General features: G+C 41.7%; 1 protein-coding gene across 8 annotated transcripts in view; it reads left to right on the top strand.

Annotated features, from left to right (window-relative positions):
• NRCAM (neuronal cell adhesion molecule) overlaps positions 1-19,856 on the top strand; it is a 316,273-nt gene that overhangs the window by 1,025 nt on the left and 295,392 nt on the right. The gene's annotated exons all lie outside the window — the stretch shown is intronic.

The raw sequence follows: 19,856 nt of genomic DNA, 5'->3' as shown, positions 1-19,856 counted from the left end.
GGGATCTGGCAACAGCTTCGCTCCGGGATGTTGTGTTGAGCTGGCCGTCACCACCGGCTCGGAGCATCCATCTCCCGGCGAGCGCCATCTGTGCAGCGCACCGCCCCCGGCACTGGGCATGTCGTGCGGGTGGGCGCCGCAGAGCGCGAGTCCCCGGCCATACAGCAGCCCAGCCATTCCCTGCCCGCATCTGCCCGTGCGCAGAGGGGGAACCCGGGTGCCGCTGTGCAAGGAGTCATTTCTCCCAGAGCTGGGTACTCTGGGCAGCAAGCACCGCCGGAGGGTTCTCTCTGGACCCGGTGCGAGGGGGTTGGGAGGGGTGGAGAGGGGTCAGGTTGGTAAGCAAGACGCTCCCCTCCCCTCCCGGTCACCTCCCCTCCCGCCCGCCACCCGGACCGCAGCAGCATCTTCTGTCCCCCGCGCTCTCCGGGGGGCCGTCCTTGCGCAGTTGCGAGCGAAGGGGAGGGCGCCTAGCGCTGGCGTGCCTTTCCCACCCAGCCTCTCCTGTCGTTTTCACTCTAGCAGTTCCAGCCAGAGACTGCATCCAGCGCAGAGCAGTCAGTCCTAAGAGCAAAGTGTTCTTTTCCTTCCTGATCCCGCGTGGTTAAGGCGCAGAGGTGCAGCTCTGAGGGATGGGACCTCTCGGGACCTCTCCTTGCCCCAGGCGCTAGCGAGAAGAGATGGAGGAGAGAGTCGTGCGTCGGGAGACAGTTATGCACCAGCAGCTCCCCCTGGGGCTCTCCAGGAAGGAACACAGTAGCCACTGAATACAAACGTATGGAAGGAGGTTGGGCTACTTTGGTTCACACTGTTTTTGCTAACCGTGCCCTGTTATTAAAATATTGTAATAATAGCTTACGAGTAAATGAGACCTGCCAGAAGTACTGAAGTGGATTTAGGCAATTGGATACTTTGATCTTTACGGGTAATGAGAGTCTGAGCGCGCGTCGGAGGTGCGGGGCGCTGTGCATGTTACATGTATCTATCATCTCAATTTTCACAGCAGCCACATGTTAAAAATTAGGAGACTGGAGACAGGTCAAGTAACTTTCCCAAGGCCACATAGCTAGGAAATGAGGAAGCAAGGATTAGCTTTTTGTCCATCCAGGACTGAAAATGTGGCCTTTTGGAAGCTTGTCATCAGTTTAGGGGAAGCCTAAAATCACCCAGTGTTCAAAATCAAGGACATATTGTAAGCCCATTTAATTCTGGCCCCTGCAGACCTCCTAGTAGCAGTCAATATTGTAATTCAGTGAATTGTACTGTGAAATAGCCTTTTTTACTGCACTGTATTGCCCCTCAATTCCTTTACATGTTCCTTTATTTCTGTTAGCTTTTAAGTACTTGGCTGTTAACCCACAGTACAACCAGTTACAGTCACTGGACTGTTCTTAGTGACTATGACCCCTTGCGATTCCAGAGAGGCTGAGAGGTTCCTGGCACATCAGAATTTTTAAGAAAACTTGAAGAAAAGGCAAACGTTTCCATTTGGCATACATACATTTCGATTTCAGGTCCCCAGCCTTGAATCTTTTGACTGTGGCAGTTTTCCTCCTCAAATTGGGTGTTGATTTTGAATAAGACCCTAGTGTAGAATCTTAGGAAAGCGTTAGCTATCCTAAGTGTATGACTGGGGCACATTTATAAAGATGCTCCTTGTTGACTGAAAGAAACAAGAATTTGAAGGAAAGTGAAATCAGTTCTTCCTGGAATAGCTTTTAGGATGATTGTAATTGACTGACCAATTGGAAAAATGAATTCATTTTGCTTTCTTAATCCTACTGACTCATGGTCTTTTTTTCAATTTGCCTTTTACTTTGTTACAGGAAAGTTGCTAAACATTTCAGGCAATTCAGGAATTTCAGAGCTGTAAGGAAACACTGTTCCTTAACCTTTGGGTTTCCAAATGAATACAGTGGGGCTCAGAGAGGTCACCCAGCCGATTAACATAGGGTAGTGGTGAGGTCTTTGGGCTGTAGGCCAGTCTACTTACAACACAGCAGGGACAGTAAATGAAAAGCAAAGTCATCTTCGGAAATGGTACTTCCGGTGAGGCTGATGTGAGAATGCGTTGGGTGTGAGTGCTTCAGGAGGGTGAGAGGGTGCTAAGAATGTGTACACTTGGACTGTAGAAAATTTCCTTAAGAATATTTCAAATAATTCTTTCATGTAGGATAGTTTTCCTTGTATGATCAGTTAAATAGAAATAGAACCTGTGGAAATGATGTAGTGTATGTACAAGGGAGCTATTTAATGGCCCCCCTCATGAAGCTTTTCTGGTAAAGAGATACTTTCATTCATTCATTCATTTATTCACATTTACTGAGTGTGTGGCCTGCTGTCCTAAGCCCTGGGGATGCAGTGTTGAGTAAAGCAGAGCTCCTGCCCTCAGGGAGACTAATACTGGTTTTTATCATTTATGGCTACAGACTTACACAGATTCTTTTCCCATGTATCATAATATACAGTTGATAAACTTGCATAGACTGAATACACGGTGTAACTGTGTTCAAATCAAGCAACAGACCTTTATGAAGGTCCAAGAAAGCCCTCTTGTGGCTCCTACCGGTCATTACGTTCCCCTAAGGGTAACCTCCAAGACACCAGGCTTTTAATTCCTGATTGTCTCACCATGAGATCATAAGGTCTTTGTCTTAGTTAGCTTGGGCTGCTGTACAAAGCACATAGATTGGGCAGCTCATAAACAGACATTCATGCTCTTATAGATGTTCTAGAGTCTAGAAGTCCGAGACCAGAGTGTCAGCCTGGGTTCTGGTCAGAGCTGTTTTCCTGGCTGGCAGATGGCTCCCTGTGTGCGAATATACCCTTTCCTCAGACTGCACCTATGAAGAGTTCCCTCTCTTCCTCTCCTATAAGGCCGTGGAACCTATTGAGTTAGGACCCCACCCATATAATCTCATTTCACCTTGTGGCTTAGTCTCTTAAGTCATGTCCAACTCTTTGCAACCCCGTGAACTGTAGCCCACCAGGCTCCTCTGTCCATGGGATTTTCCAGGCAAGAATACTGGAGTAGGTTGTCATTTTCTTCTCTAGGAGAACTTCCAGACCCAGGGATTGAACTTGGGTCTCCTGTGCTGTAAGCAATCCCCTGTATCGCAGGAGGATTCTTTACCAACTGAGCCACCAAAGAAGCCCCATTTTACCTTAATGACCTCCTAAAAGTGCCCTATCTCCAAATACAGTCACATTGAGCATCAGGGCTTCAACAGATGGCTTTGGGGGCCACAGTTCAGTCCATAACATCAATTTGCTGCCTCTGCCAGCCGCCTTTGGAGTCTCATCCTCATTTCCAAAGAACATTTCCCATCTGAGAAGCATGGTAACCCATAGCAGATTCAACTAGAATATGGAGCTCCTTGGGTATTCTTTTATAGGACATTTTGTCTGTTTGTATCCAAAGACTGCTTGAGTCAGGCTTCAAGTACTAGTGTGTGTTTGTTAGTCGCTCAGTCATGTCAGACTCTGTGCAACCCCATGGACTGTAGCCCGCCAGGCTTCTCTGTCCATGGGGATTCTCCAGGCAAGAATACTGGAGTGGGTTGCCATTCCCTTCTCCAGCGGATCTTCCCAATTCAGGGACTGAACATGGGTCTCCTGCATTGCAGATTCTTTACTCTCTGAATCACCAGGGCTGAGATGGTTTGGAATGATTGGAATTTACAAAATACATTTAGAAGCACCTTTGCTTTTATGTTTCATGTTTCCCCCACCTCAAGGAACCCAGAACTTTCCTTCCAGGTGAGGACCTAGGAGAAGGCAGGTCTCTGCTAGCTTCCAGAGATGCTAGGGGCAAGAATCCAGTGGCACATTTTATTTAACCTTTGTCCACCCAGAAAAATGAAAAGGCCCTTTGGTTTGAAAGAGTCTTTATTGGCATCAAAGGCTAAAGTTTCTAAGAACAAGAAAATGTGCCACAAGGAACTGATGAATGTTGATTTCCCCTCTCAAAATATGAAGGAGAGGGTGGCATGGAGAAAATATGGGAATGGCTCTGCCTCCAGTTTTAGCAACGCTAACATGTTCAATGTCAGGTTGTCTTTAGATGGGGGGAGCAAATGCAAGATATTTGTAGAAAACGTGAATTTATTTGCTGTTACTTTTTTATTGTGGTGTTTATATATATTTAACATAAAATCTACTGTTTTAACCATTTTTAACTGTGGGGGCTTAGTGGCATCAGTTAGTTCACATTGCTGTGCAGCCATCTGTGCTGTGATGTGCTAAGTCACTTCATTCGTGTCCGACTCTTTGCGACCCCATGGACTGTAGCCCGCCAGGCTCCTCTGTCCATGGAATTCTCCAGGCAAGAATACTGGAGGGCTTACCATGCCTTCCTCCAGAGGATCTTCCCGACCCAGGGATCGAACCTGTGTCTCTTACGTCTCCTGCATTGGCAGGCGGGTTCTTTACCACTAGCACCATCACCCCTGTCCATCCCCAGAACTTTTCTCGTCTTCCCAAACTGAAACTCTTTGTCCATTAAAACAGTAACTCCCCGTGCCCCCTGCCAGCTCTTGTTGAATATCATTCTACTATCTGTCTTTGCATTGGACACCCTGATTACCTCATGAGTGGAATCATACAGTATCTGTATTTTTCTACAGGCTTAAGTCACTTAGCATAATGTCTTCAAGGCTCATCCATGTGTCAGAATTTCCTACCTTTTTAAAAACTGAATAATATTCCATTGTATGTACATACGGTGTTTTTTTAAATACATCTGTCAATGCATTAGGCTGCTTGCATGTTTTGGCTATTGTAAATAATACTGCCTTGAACATGGGTGTATAGATCTATCTTTTTGAATCACTACCTTCATTTCTTTTGGGTATATACCCAGAAGTAAGATTGCTCAGTCGTGTGGTAGTTCTACTTTAATGTTTTGCAGAACCACTGTTTTCCATGGCAGCTGTTTTACATTTTACATTTCCAGGAGCAGTGCATAAGAGTTCAGTATTTCTGCATCTTCACTGACACATACATTCTCTTTTGTTGATATTAGCCAGCCTCATGGGTGTAAAGAACTATAACTGTTACTTTTGAAAGGCATAAGTTAATATGACATGTATTATGAATAAGCTACTCAGTGTTTTATAACTTAATGGTTTATTGTTTACCAATAAGGAAATGTGTGGTTCCTTCCAAGTGTTAATTGAGCCTATACTTTGTGCAGAGCACGAAATGGATGCTGTGGGATTTGTGTCTTAGTCCAGGAGAAACCAGCCTTGGAGACACACATTTATGTGATTTTTTAAAAAAACTGTTGAATTAGAGTATTATATGTCTATAGTTCTCTTGTCCTAAGTGATTTTGCTCTGAGGTTAGATTCCATGTTGGGCTTCCCCTGTGGCTCAGCTGGAAAAGAATCCACCTGCAATGCAGGAGACCTGGGTTCGATCCCTGGGTTGGAAAGACCCCCTGGAGAAGGGAAAGACTACCCACTCCAGCGTTCTGGCCTGGAGAATTCCATGGAGTTTCAAAGAGAGCAACTTTCCCTTAGATTCCATATTAGTATGCTTTTATTTTATTAAAAAATTTGACACCATTATTGTAACCCAGATGAAGAGCACATTTGCCTCATATCTGGAAACAGAAAGACAGTATGCTGACTGTTTAGGGATGTGCCTGAGTTGTCAATTACAAGTCTGTATTAGGCATTTCTCCCCACCACAGAATCTTCAAAGGTGACAGTAAACTCACCACCCAATTATAATTGCATAGCTGAGCTAATAAGGAAGATGTGGTGTCAGTGTCATTGACCTATTTTATTGGCCTACAAGCTTGAAATTTCAAATGAGAAAAGGTTAATTTTTAAAAGTCTTATACAGGGTTTCCCTCAAGTGACTGAAAATCTAGTGAATATAAGAAGTACCAGGCAAAAACAGAAATATAAATCAGTGGAACAAAATGGAAAGCCCAGAGATGAATCCATGCACCTATGGGCACCTTATCTTTGACAAAGGAGGCAAAAATATAGAGTGGAGAAAAGACAATTTCTTGAATGAGTGGTGCTGGGTAAACTGGTCAACCACCTGTAAAAGAATGAAACTAGAACACTTTCTAACACCATACACAAAAATAAACTCAAAATGGATTAAAGATCGAAATGTAAGAACAGAAACTATAAAATTCCTAGAGGAAAAACATAGGCAGAACACTCTCTGACATAAATCACAGCAAGATCCTCTATGACCCAGCTCCCAGAGTAATGGAAATAAAAGCAAAAATAAACAAATGGGACCTAATTAAACTTAAAAGCTTTTGCACAATGAAGGAAACTATAAGCAAAGTGAAAAGACAGCCTTCAGAATGGGAGAAAATAATAACAAATGAAGCAACTGACAATTAATCTCAGAAATATACAGACAGCTCATGCAGCTCAATACCAGAAAAATAAACTACCCAATCAAAAAATGGGCCAAAGACCTAAATAGACATTTCTACAAAAAAGACATACAGATGGCTAACAAACACATGAAAAGATGCTCAACATCACTCGTTATCAGAGAAATGCAAATCAAAACCACAATAAGGTACCATCTCACGCCGGTCAGGATGGCTGCCATCAACAAGTCTACAAACAATAAATGCTGGAGAAGGTGTGGAGAAAAGGGAACCCTTGTACACTGTTGGTGGGTATGCGAACTAGTACAGCCACTATGGAGAACAGTGTGGAGATTCCTTAACAAATTGGAAATAGAACTGCCATATGACCCAGCAATCCCACTGCTGGGCGTACACACCAAGGAAACCAGAATTGAAAGAGACACATGTACCCTGATGTTCATTGCAGCACTGTTTACAATAGCCAGGACCTGGAAGCAACCTAGATGTCCATTGGCTGACTAATGGATAAGGAAGCTGTGATACATATACACGGTGGAATATTACTCAGCTATTAAAAAGAATGCATTTGAGTTGGTTCTAATGAGGTGGATGAAACTGGAGCCTTTTATACAGAGTGAAGTAAGTCAGAAAGAAAAATACCAATACAGTATATTAACATATATATATGGAATTTAGAAAGATGGTAACGATGACCTTATATACAAGACAGCAAAGGAGACACAGATATAAAAAACAGACTTTTGGACTCTGTGGGAGAAGGCGAGGGTGGGATGATTTGAGAGAATAACATTGAAACATGTACATTAACATCTGTGAAATAGATGACCAGTCCAAGTTCGATGCATGAAGCAGGGCACTCAAAGCTGGTGCACTGGGACAACCCAGAGGGATGGGATGGGGAGGGAGGTGGGAGCGGGTTTGGGATGGGGGGACACAGGTATACCCGTGGCTGATTCATGTCAATATATGGCAAAAACCAGTACAAAGCTATAAAATAATTAGCCTCCAATTAAAATAAATTAATTAATTTAAGAAAAGAAGTGCCAGTGATAAAGGGAATAAACCTACAAATTCTTATCTACTCCACATACTGTTCAAATGGCTTATTCTGTTTAAAAACAGGAATGACAAACAAATCTTGCCCTGTCTTAATTGTTTCCTGGTTATCTTCCATATTGTTCCCTGCTAAAGCGTTGTTTAATTCACATGAAAGTGAAAGGACACATTACTATCCAGTGAAAATGATACTTAAAACTTTCTTCTTGGGACTTCCCAGGTGGTCCAGTGATTAAGAATCCGCCTTTTAATGCAGAGGATGCAGGTTTGATCCCTAGTCTGGAAACTAAGATCCCACATACTGTGGGACAGCTAAGCCCATGTGCTTCAACTAAGACCCAATGCCGCCAAATAAATAAATGAAAATAAAAAAATAAAATAAGAATTAAAAAGATTCTTCTTATTAAATGATGATAGGAAGGGCTGGAAAGAATATTTTGAGTATACATCCATATTCATACATGTATTTGAATTTTCTGATGTGCGTGGCGTATTGGTTTAAAGTCCTCTGGAATCAAGAAAATAGATTCCCAAGGCCATCTGAGGGAATCCTGTAGGAGGTCTTCAACTGTGTAATATGCAGTGAATTTGATTTATCTTTCTCAAGTGGGCTGAGAGCATTCAAAAAATTCAGTAGATGTATTCGACGCGGACTGATCGTTTCTCCAAATTTCAACTTTAAAGCTAATTTCATGCCACTTTTCAGTGCCCCTGGCGTTTGAATGGTGTGATTTACAGCATACATTTTGGACGAACATTCCAAACTCCTGTTAAACATCCTTAACAGATTCTCTCTCAAGGGAAAGGGAAGGGGAAATGTAGTAATCTTCCATTCGTTATGCCTTTAAGGTAAAAATGGACTGTCGAAAGTGTTTCGTCCTGGAGCTTTTGGGTCTTTGAGGAGGGATGGCTGGAGCTGGTGCGCCGCTGCCTTCCAGAGCCCTGTGCGGCTTTTCAGTCCCTCACCTCAATAGGGAGCTGAAAGGACAGAAGTGAACAAAGGAGGTCTGTTTTGCCTGCCCCACTTGCTGGGCTGTTGTCTTGGCCCTTTTCAGCGAAGGAGGGGCGGGGGGAGCTGGGTCAAAGTTGAAGAACACTGAAAAGGAATTCAAGCTTCATGTTGAAGTTTGAATTATAGCTTCAGTTAGAGTGCCGAGTAGATTAGTTTGAATTGAAATTTTTGAATCTGGGGAAGCTTAAGTGACAGATGGTGCTGGAACCACATCCAGAGAGCTAGATGTTGAGTGCTGAAGCTAGGCACTCGGTAAACATCTAGTTAACTGACAAAAGTTGTCAAACTGTAGGAAGTTCAGTTCGATGTTGTGCACCCCATTAACACGCTGGGCCGCGTGAATTAGGGGAGGCCCCTGCGTCTGGCATACACTCAGATGCACTGGTCCTCCACTAATTGCATTGCAAATACTCTGGCTGTCCTGCCCCTTCCCCGCTAGGCTCCAGTGAAATAAACACAGAAATGCCCAATCAGCGTCCCTTGTAAAATCTCATTACAGTGTTTTGGTATTGATTGTTGTGGTATATGACAAGATAAATCGGGCCTAAATATTGACTATTCAGTGCTGTTTCCTATATGAGTGTATTTATGCAGAGTGATTTCAGCTTTCTGCTTCTTGTAGGAGTCCATCACCATTATAGGTTCTATTGAAGTTTTTAACACAGTACGTGGTTTCCTCATTCAGTTTGGTCAGGAGCATCTGATTTAGAATATTTCTGAAGGAGAAGTCAGCTGTGTATATAACTGGAATAATCATATAGCTACTGGAAAGTCAGGGTTATTGAAATAATTTGTGGGTAATTTGTGATTTTTAAAATGTTTTATTTTATATTATAGTTCATTCATAATGTGTTAGTTTCAGGTGTACAGCAAAATAATTCAATTATACATATACATGTATCTATTCTTTTCCAAATTATTTTCCCATTTAGGCTGTTACAGAGTACTGAGCACAGAGTTCCTGTGACCGTTTAAATGACTTGATGATATAGTTTTGTTCTGATGGTTAGTAGCATGATAGTGAAAAGCCTTTTTATATACATTTAATACATTCAAATGAAGAGTTCTGCTGTTAGCAGAATAATGATGAAATGATGGTAATATGAACAAAACAGTAAAATAAAAATTTAGAGATAATTAATAGTGTAATATAAACAAAAGTGAATTGACTTCAGATTTGATTATATAACTTAAACCACATGTTGTATTTTACATAAATCATGATATATACTTTGTATGTCTCATATTAATAGATTTTAAGGTAACTTGCATTTTCATAGTTGGGATAGGGTTTAAAAGCTCCACGGCTCTGTATGTGTTTCTAGTAAGAGTTACCGTGGTACAAAATCATACTGGAAGGTATAATACATTAAGGGCTTATTGCTGTCCCCAAACTCTGAGGGAACTCATTAAACAGCAGGGAAGGTGGGAATTTGCGGTCAGGTTTATTTGCTTGGACTGGGATTGGAAGAGTCGAGATTAGTGAGTATGAAGAATTCAAATGGAAGGAAGGCTCAGGTGAGAATTGTGACATCCCAGAGAAGTCTCCTCTGGCAGAAGGAGCGAGAGACATTTTAGGTAATGAGGAGAGAATGAAAGAGTGATCGAAAGAGAATAACTTATTCATAAAATCTGAAAAGGAGAAAGGAGAATAAAAATGTTTGTGTCAATTGCTTGGCTAATGGAGACTAATCTCCATAGCATCCAATACCAAATATATTTATAATTTTTTAAATTTAAATATAGTTGATTTACAGTGTTGTGTTAGTTTTAGGTATGTAGCAAAACGATTCGTATATATATATATATATATATATATTTTATATTCTTTTCCATTATAGATTATTACAAGATATCGAGTTTGATTCCCGATGCTATACATTAGGTCCTTGCTCTTTGCCTGTTTTATACATAGTGGTGTTATATGTTGATCCCAAACTCTTGATTTATCCATCCCCTCCTTTCTAAATATTTTAAAAAGATTTTATTTTGGCACTTTAGGTCACTGAAGTAACTTGACATTAGAAAATAGAAATAACTCATAGGTCACTCTGAAAAACAAAAACTGATAGTACATTATTTATTTTGGGGAAAAAAGACATTGAACAGAATTCACCAGGAGTCAAAAGGTTAGTTCTTTCAGCATAACACAGTTAAATTCTTCGTGAGATCATCTCTTCTCTCCAGCTTTTTGTTCCTCTATATACAGATGGCTCCAGCTAGAGAAAATTAGATATATGAAAATGGGAACTTGCCAAGCATATTTGGGGTGATTATTAAGGTTAAAGAAGATTTTTCACTTTGCACAAGGATGATATGATGAGTGTGTGTGTGTGAGTGTGTGTGTGTGTGTGCGTGTGTGTGCACACACTAGTCACTCAGTCCTGTCCAACTCTGTGTGACCCCATGGACTGTAGCCTGCTAGGCCCCTCTATCTAGGGGATTCTCCAGGCAAGAATACTGGAGTGCATTTGCTCCTATCAAAGTTGAATTCACAAATAGTTTTTCAAGACTATCTAAAAAGTAGATGAATAAAGAACATGATAGATACTAATACCAAGTGGAACTCAAGCAAATAAGGCTAAATAAAAATCAGTGAAGAGGTAGACAGGTGGTAGGTGAGGGGAACTGCCTTGATTGTATGAGAATATTTGATATTTGCTCTTGATAACATTGAGAGGCCCAATTCTTTCATGAAAAAGGAAAGCTGATAACAAAATTGTCATCCAGATAACCCAGGCATTTTTGGCTTTGCTCATAATAGAATTCTGTCAGCCTTACACAGTCTTCTACGCATGGAAGCCCAGTGTTCTGTTCCATGAGGAACCTCAGCTGCATTTCTCATGCATGGTAATGTGTATGCACAAGTCCCCATGTTTGATGAATGAATGAATGTATGAATAAATAACTGAATCCATGAATGTTGCAAAATGTCAAGTGGATCTTTGGTTGGAGAAAATTCAAGGGATTTTGTCCCCCACCCTGTTTCAGGACATAAACAATGAAGTCTAGACCGTGGAAAATCCCGCATTCATAATTTCATACCTGGATTCTGTATGATTATAATTTGTTTCCTGGATCTCAATTAAACAGTTGAGCAGGCAGATGAAATCACTCCATCCAGAAGGGTGCCATTTTTGAAATTGCCACTGTGGAGCCCTAAATGACATCCTTGTGACCCAAAGAGTTCCTCTGTAATTTTCTGCCTTTTCTGGCAGCTGGCAATTCCAGATTTGCACAGGGCTTTCCTTCCCTTCACTGTCTGAAGCTGGTGCTCGCCACTTCTCTCCAGAGGTCTCTGGGTGGCTGCACATTGATTGAGCTGAGGCACTTTTTGAGATTGATTTTCACCCTCTGAACTGGAAGAAATCAGAAGTGAGGCATACAGTACTGAAATGCAAAGTGGAAAAAGGCTAGTGTGGGAAACAGATCAGGAGAGCTCAGGCTGAAGCTTTAAAAATAGAACTTTCTCCTTTGGGGTTGGCTATTGAGTACTCCTATCTGTACTTTCCTTTATATTCCAACTCAATAAGATGTGAGTTGAGTTACAGCATGGTCTTTCCCAACTAGTTAGTGGGTTTTAGTGAGTGTTTATTGCAGAATTATTCGTAATAGCCAAGAAATGGAAACTACCTGTCCATCAACAATTGAATGGATAAAGAAATTGTGGTATCAATATATATACACGTGGAATATTGTTCAGCCATAAAGGAAATCCTGCCATTTGTGATAGCATAGATGAATCTGAAGGACATTATGCTAAGTGAAATAATCCAGATGGAGAAAGACAGATACTGCATGATATGACTTATATGTAGAATCTTTTAAAAAAAAGAGTCAGACTCAGAGTAGAAAAGTGGTTTCCAGGGGCTGGGGGTGGGGATATAGGGAGAGATTAATGCAAGGGAACAGCCTTTCAGCTGAAAGACAAATAGAATCTGAGGATCTAATGTATAACATGCTAACTGTAGTTGATAATACTGCATTGTTTCTAAGAGAATAGAAGGTATATGCTCTCACACACAAAGGAAATATGTGAGGTGATAGGTATGTTAATTACCTAGATGAGGGAAATCCTTTCATGATATATACATGTATCAAATGACCACAATGCACACTTAAATATTTCACAATTTTATTTGTCAGTTATACCTCAGTAAAGCTGAAAAACAGTAGTCCTCATTGAGCTGAAGTGGGAGCTTTAGAAATGGGAACATGTTCTAGGTCAAGGATGTACCCCAGATTCATGTGCTGAAGGCCTGACTCTTAGTGTCTCAGAATGTGACCTTATTTGAAGATGGGGTCGTTACAGTTAAAATGAGGTCATTAGAGTGAGTCCTAATTCAGTGAGTAGTGTCTTTATAAGAAGAGGAAGTTTGGAGGCAGGCACAGTGGGAGAAAGCTTTGTAGAGATGAAGTCAGAGATCCTACAAGCAGAGGAATACCAGAAATTGCAGCAAAGCACCAGAAGCCAGGTGGGTGCATGGAACATACTCTTTTCCACAGCCGTCAGAAAGAGTCAACCTTGCTGCCACCTTGATCTTGAATTTCTAGCCTTCAGAACTGTGAGACCGTAGATATCTGTCATTTAAGCCACCCAGCCTGTGACTCTGTGACACAGCCCTAGGAAACCAGTACAGAATGTGATAATACAGTCACCTGTTTCTAAGTCTATCCCTTACAAATAAGAAAGGGCGAAAATATAGCCCCTTCCCATGTCTATGTCCATATCTATATCTATCAGCGTCTACTTCGTATACCAAAGAGCTGTTGTTCAGTTGCTCAGGTGTGTCCACTTTTTGGGACCCCGTGGACTGCAGCACACCAGGTTTCCCTGTCCATCTCCAACTCCTGGAGCTTGCTCAAACTCATGTCCATTGAGTTGATGATGCCATCCAACCATCTCATCCTCTGTCATCCCCTTCTCCTCCTGCCTTCAATCTTTCCCAGCATCAGGGTCTTTTCCAATGAGTCAGCTCTTTGCATCAGGTGGCCAGAATATTGGATCTTCAGCTTCAGCATCATTCCAATGAATATTCAGGGTTGTTTTCCTTTAGGATTGACTGATTTGACCTCCTTGTGCTGTCCAAGGGACTCTCAAGAATCTTCTCCAACACCACAGTTCGAAAGCATCAGTACCAAGGAGTATGTGTATAGAAAGCACAGGAATACTGGGAATGGTGAGAGTATTCATTTGATTCACTGGACAAATGTGAAGTTGGTGGTTTAATCAGTGGATTACTCTTTTTTGAGTGTAATCAGGTTGACTCCAACTTGGCTGCCTTTCTTGTGTAAATTGTCATCTCTTGAAAACTTCAGGGGGCTTATTTTGTGGAACTCTCTGCAGGTACCCTGGCTGCTCCTTGCCAATTGGGACAAATCTCTTGACTTGAAAAACAGTGTGGTGGCTGACATTTCCTGCTACTGAGGAAAACAAAGGTGTGACTGAGGTGCCAATCTGCCTCAGTGGGCATGCTGCTTCAGCAGGACAGGGTGAAGAGTGGCCCTGTGGAGAACTCTCCAGCTAACTATCATTAGGCAGCACGTCTGTCTAATTGAGGAAGCAGGATGGCCAAGCACTTTTAATCAACTTGAATATTAGTTGGAATGAATTGGCAATTTGGAAGCCATTTAAGCTGATCCTTAATGATGTCTGTCCACTTGCTGTGAATTCTTCACTTTCACCAGTGCCAGTCTTGTCTGTCTTGGATGGTAAGTGCCTTCATGGCATTCATGCATGCTCGGTCATGTCTGACTCTTTGAAACCCCATGGACTGTAGCTGGCCATGCCCTCTGTCCATGAGATTTCCCAGGCAAAAATACTGGAATGGGTTGCCATTTCCTTCTCCAGGGGACCTTCTGGACCCAGGGATTGAACCCACTTGTCTTGCATCTCTTGCATTGGCTGGTGGATTATTTACCACTGCACCATCTGGGAAACCCTCCTTCATGGCGGTGATCCTAATTATTAGTGCCATATGTACTGCATTAATGAACTGCCTCATCCATAGAAGGGCCCACTTGTTTCAAATCATATCAGTGAGATGATTTTGGAGGAGGGTTCTTGGGATGAGCACCAAGGACTTTACAACCTCTGAGTTTGTGTGATTCAGGAATTTCATTTTAATATGTAAATTATTTGCCAATTTGCAGTCTCCTTCTGGAGTCAGGAAAGGTTAATGAAAACTTGTGAGTATCCAGCAGGAAATAATTTGGAATCAGGCTGTTATCACTTTTGCAGGTCTTACAGCTTCTCTTTTCCATTCAGGACAATGAGGTACCAATGGATGGAGTGAAATGTCCAGGGCTCTTGAGGGAGCAGAGGGCAGGAGTGGTTTGTTTCTGAAAATCACCCTCTCAGTATAAACTCATTAGGTCTTTTAAATATTTTCCTTGAAACACAATTTTATGATGGTGGTTTGAAAGATTTATGGGAACCATTGTAGCATTCGGTGTCAACCAAAGTGTACTTGCTGCTGCTGCTGCTGCTAAGTCGCTTCAGTCATGTCCGACTCTGTGCGACCCCATTGACGGCAGCCCACCAGGCTCCACCGTCCTTGGGATTCTCCAGGCGAGAACACTGGAGTGGGCTGCCATTTCCTTCTCCAATGCATGAAAGTGAAAAGTGAAAAGGAAGTCGCTCAGTCGTGTCCGACTCTTCGCGACCCCATGGACTGCAGCCTTGCAAATGTGTTAATATGGGCCTAGCAGTGCCAGTTCTAGTATAAATGAACTACCTTTTAAGTCCACGTTATTATTCTGACTTGTTTTGTCACACTAAACTCACATCTTAAAACTTTATGCTCAGAACTACACTCTCTGATGCAAAGAACTGAGTCATCTGAAAAGACCTTGATGCTGGGAAAGATTGAAGGCAGGAGGAGAAGGGGATGACAGAGGATGAGATGGTTGGAAGGCATGAGTTTGAATAAACTCTGAGAGTTGGTGATGGACAGGAAGACTTGGAGTGCTGCAGTCCATGGGGTCGCAAAGAGTTGGACACGACTGAGTGACTGAACTGAACTGAACTGAACACTCTCATTTCCAACAACTCTGGATGCACAGAATGCATCATAGGAAAGCAGTTACTGCCAGGGAAAATGGGAAGGGCTCTGCTCATCATCTGAGCATAATTTCAGCCCTCCCCATTTCTTCTCCAGTCCCCTCTCCAGTTAGGAGTGGGACCAGTGATAAATATGCGTGTGTCACACATCTGTGACCAAGAGAGCCTCCATCAAGGAGGGGGCAGGGTATCAGTTACTTGACATGGACGACTCGTAGCAGCTGCTGTCTGTGGCCCATGGGTTCCCTGCCCTGCCTGACAGCTGCATCTCACATCCTGCTATCAAACCACCTCGGCCACCTCCATCAAAAAAGGAGCCGAGCCTGTGATCCTGAGGCATTGCTTCATGGGCAGCCTGCTCCTGTGGTGAGATACATATATATATATATATATATGTGTGTGTATATATATATATAAAGATGTCTCTCTGAATTTGAGGAAATGAAAGCACAATGATTTTACAACATTTTACCATTGATAAATGACAGTCATCCCTGTCATTTATCATCTTACTGGTTGCTTATGTATATAAAGCATCTTACATGAGTGATCTCATTTAGTCTTTATGGTTTTAATCTTACGACAGCCCTTTATGTCAGAGGCCAACAGAATCTTTCTGTAAAGGAACAAAGAGTAAATATTTTGGACTTCGTACGTCATGCAGCCTTTCTGAGTCATAGACAATATGTAAGTGAGTGGCATTCTTATACCCCATAAATCACCCTTTATGTGATGGGCCAGGTTTGCCCCGTGGGCCATAGTTTGCCATCCCTACTATATGCTGTTTTGCCCATTTTACAGATGAAGGAACAGAGGCTTAGGGGGTTTAAGTGATGGATAAGAATTGCACAACTCTTCAGGTGTAGAACTGGGATTCTAACCCAAGGAGTCTGACTCCATCCCATAATTTTATCTCCTAAGAACTACTATGTTATCCTGCTTTGGGAAATGACAAAGAATGGAATTTTAGTTTCTGCATGTGGTGACTTATAGATTATCACCCAAACTTCTGGGAGAAACCTTCATTTCCCTTAAAAAACTTGTATAGGGAAAAGTGTCATTTCATATCCTGAAGATGTTATTTAGGTAAAGTAGAAAGTCTGACCAAGTTAGTCACTCAGTCGTGTCCGACTCTCTGCAACCCCACGGACTGTAGCCTGTCAGGCTCTTCTGTCCATGGGATTTTCCAGGCAAGAATATTGATGTGGGTAGCCATTCCCTTCTCCAGGAGATCTTCCTGACCAAGGGATCGAACCTGGGTCTCCTACATTGCAGGCAGACTACCGTCTGAGCCACCAGATAGTCTAATCCATAGCATATTCAAATCATGGGACTGTGCCCTCAGATAATTGAATAAAGCTTTTCAGATTCTCCATATGACTTGATGTTGTGATCATTTTCATCAATAGATTTGTGGAAGGCAAATTACCCTAATTTTAAAAAATATGTAAATTGTTACTTTTTAAAATGTGCTTAGACATTGGTGGTTCATATGTTACACAGTCAGATAACTCTGGCACATTCCCAAGAAAGCTTTTTATTTTTACAGAAAGCAAATTATGCAGACGAGTTCTTTCCATGTTCAATAGAAAGCCCTTGAATGAGTTTCTGTTTTCCAAGATGGACAGCTCCTTTTATATTTTATTTCTATAGTAACAGTTAAGTTTCAAACTTGAGAACTACACACCTATAAGATAACCATCCTGTTGATTGTTGTTGGTCATCCCCTTGGGGAATTTGTAATGCTCCATGGTGTCCAGACAGCACCTGAAGTCGGATTTCACAGGCTTGCAGTGTGTGTATAACACATACAGCAAGCTCTTAATTCAGAATAGACTGAAGTTAGGAAACTCAGTTTTAGGCAGTAGTTCAGTGCACACAAAATACCATGAGCAGCCCAACTTCAAAGCCATTCCTGGGACACCAGGAAGAGTCCCAGAACTCACAGTTTCTGACCTCTGGGTGAATGAAACTTCAAGCAGTATGCAGCTGGCAAAGTGGAGGCTTCATGTGACCCAACATTGCTGCTATACTTTGAGGGAAGCTCAAAATGGGACTACTCCCTGTTGGAGAAATCAGAGAGTGGAAACTCTTGTGGGGAAGTAACCCTGTTCTCTTTGGAAATGTGAAGTCTTTGAATTGAGTGAGCCTGCATTCATTACTAAGAAGGCTGACAGGGGAATCAAACCCAACTAGTGGAAAAGTTGACTGCTGTGTCCCTGTGAAGTGGTTACTGTGAATTAACTGATGTAACAGATTAGAAAAAGCATGATTGATCAATGCAAATTTTTTCCTGTTATTTCCTACAGAAGGTAGTCCTAAGGTTTAGTTTATTTAATAAAAAAAAAAAGTAGAAAATTCCAAATAAAAAATGGAATTATGGTACTATTGACAACTTTTTTTTCACAGGATTTTTTTTACAGCTGTATCGAAGTGTCATTTACATATCATAAAATCTATCCATAGTACATATACAATTCAGTGATTTTTAAAATAAAATTGTAACTTGTGCAGCTATGGGAAGCAGATTCTAACTGGCTTTGGAGACTCTTTCCCCTGTAAAATACCCTCCCTGAAAGTGAGGCCTGAGAATAAGATGGGATGGCACGCCCATAATTAGGTTACAGTACATGGCAAAGGTGAAGGGATTTTGCAGATGTAGTTCAGGGTCCCAAGTCAGTCAGTTATGAACTGATGGAGAGGGAGATGATCCTGACTGGCCCTTCAGAGGGGAACCTCTCCCACTGTTTTTGAAGGTGCTTCTATCCATGTTGTGAATTACTTATGGAGAAGAGTGGCTGCAGTCCTTCAACCGCAAGGAGCTGAGTTCTGCAACAACCTGAGTGAGCTTGAAAGGGGACCTGGAACTCCAGGTGAGAAGGTAGCCTGACTCACACCTTGGTAGACTCAGTTTAGCTATACCTGGACTTCTGACCTGTGAAAAACTGTGATATAATAAATGTGTTGTTCTAATAAGTCTCTAAGTTAGTGGTAACTTGTTGTGTAGCATAGGAAACTAGTATAGTAACTGTCACCATAATCCAGCTTTGAATATTTTTAAGCTATTTGCAAAGTCCTCTCTCGCTCCAAGGCAACCACTGATCTGCTTTATCTATCTACAGATTTGCATTTTCTGGACTTTTCATATTAATGGAATCATGCAGTATGAAATCTTGTGCACCTGTCTCCTTTCATTTAGTGTAATGTTTTTGAGGTTCCTCCATGCGGTAGCATGTATCAGTGCAATTCCATTGAGTTTATATATTCAGCAGTGGATGGACATTTGGATTGTTTCCAGTTTGGGGCAATTATGAATAATGCTGCTGTGAACATTAGCATGTAAGCCTTTGTGCTGATGTTTTCATTTCTTTGTGGTACTTAGGCATGGAATTGCTGTGTTGTATGGTATATTTATGTTTAACTATTTAATACACTGCCAAACACTTTTCTGTAATGGCTGTATCATTTTCCTTTCCCATCAGCAATGTATGAGGGTTCCAATTTCTTGACATCCTTGCCTGTCTTTTTAATTATGGCCATTCTAGTAGATGTGTAGCGGCATTTCATTGTATATAGTTTTACTTGCATTTCCCAATGACTGATAATATTGAGCATCTTCTCATGTGCTTGTTAGCATTGATATGCCTTCTTCAGTGAAATGTCCAAGTGGTTTCCCAATTTTTTTCAGCGGAGTCTTTTTATCTTCTTTTTATTGATTTGTAAGAGTTAAAAATATATATATATACTGGATATAAGTCTGTGATCAGTTATTGGAAGTATTTTCTCCCACTTTGTGGGTTGATTATTCTTTTTGTTGATGGTGTCCTTTGAAGCACAAGTTAGGCCGGTGTGTTTTTTTCTTCTGTTTCTTGTTCTCTTGATGTCATATCTAGCTCATTTCTTAATCTAGAAGTCACAAAGGTTTCTTCCTTTGTTTTCTCCTAAGAGTTTTATTATTTTAACTTTTACGTTTAGCTTTTATGATCTATTTCCAGTTAATTTTTATATATCAGATCAGATCAGTCGCTCAGTCGTGTCCAACTCTTTGCGACCCCATGAATCGCAGCACACCAGGCCTTCCTGTCCATCACCAACTCCCAGAGTTCACTGAGACTCACCTCCATCGAGTCAGTGATGCCATCCAGCCATCTCATCCTCTGTCGTCCCCTTCTCCTCCTGCCCCCAATCCCTCCCAGCATCAGAGTCTTTTCCAATGAGTCAACTCTTCGCATGAGGTGGCCAAAGTACTGGAGTTTCAGCTTCAGCATCATTCCTTCCAAAGAAATCCCAGGGCTGATCTCCTTCAGAATGGACTGGTTGGATCTCCTTGCAGTCCAAGGGACTCTCAAGAGTCTT

The sequence above is a fragment of the Bison bison genome, unplaced genomic scaffold, assembly GCF_000754665.1.
Source record: "Bison bison bison isolate TAMUID 2011002044 unplaced genomic scaffold, Bison_UMD1.0 scf7180017864162, whole genome shotgun sequence".
Classification (NCBI taxonomy): domain Eukaryota; kingdom Metazoa; phylum Chordata; class Mammalia; order Artiodactyla; family Bovidae; genus Bison; species Bison bison.
Note: the sequence above shows the minus strand (reverse complement) of the source record. Positions and strands in the feature narration are given on the sequence as shown.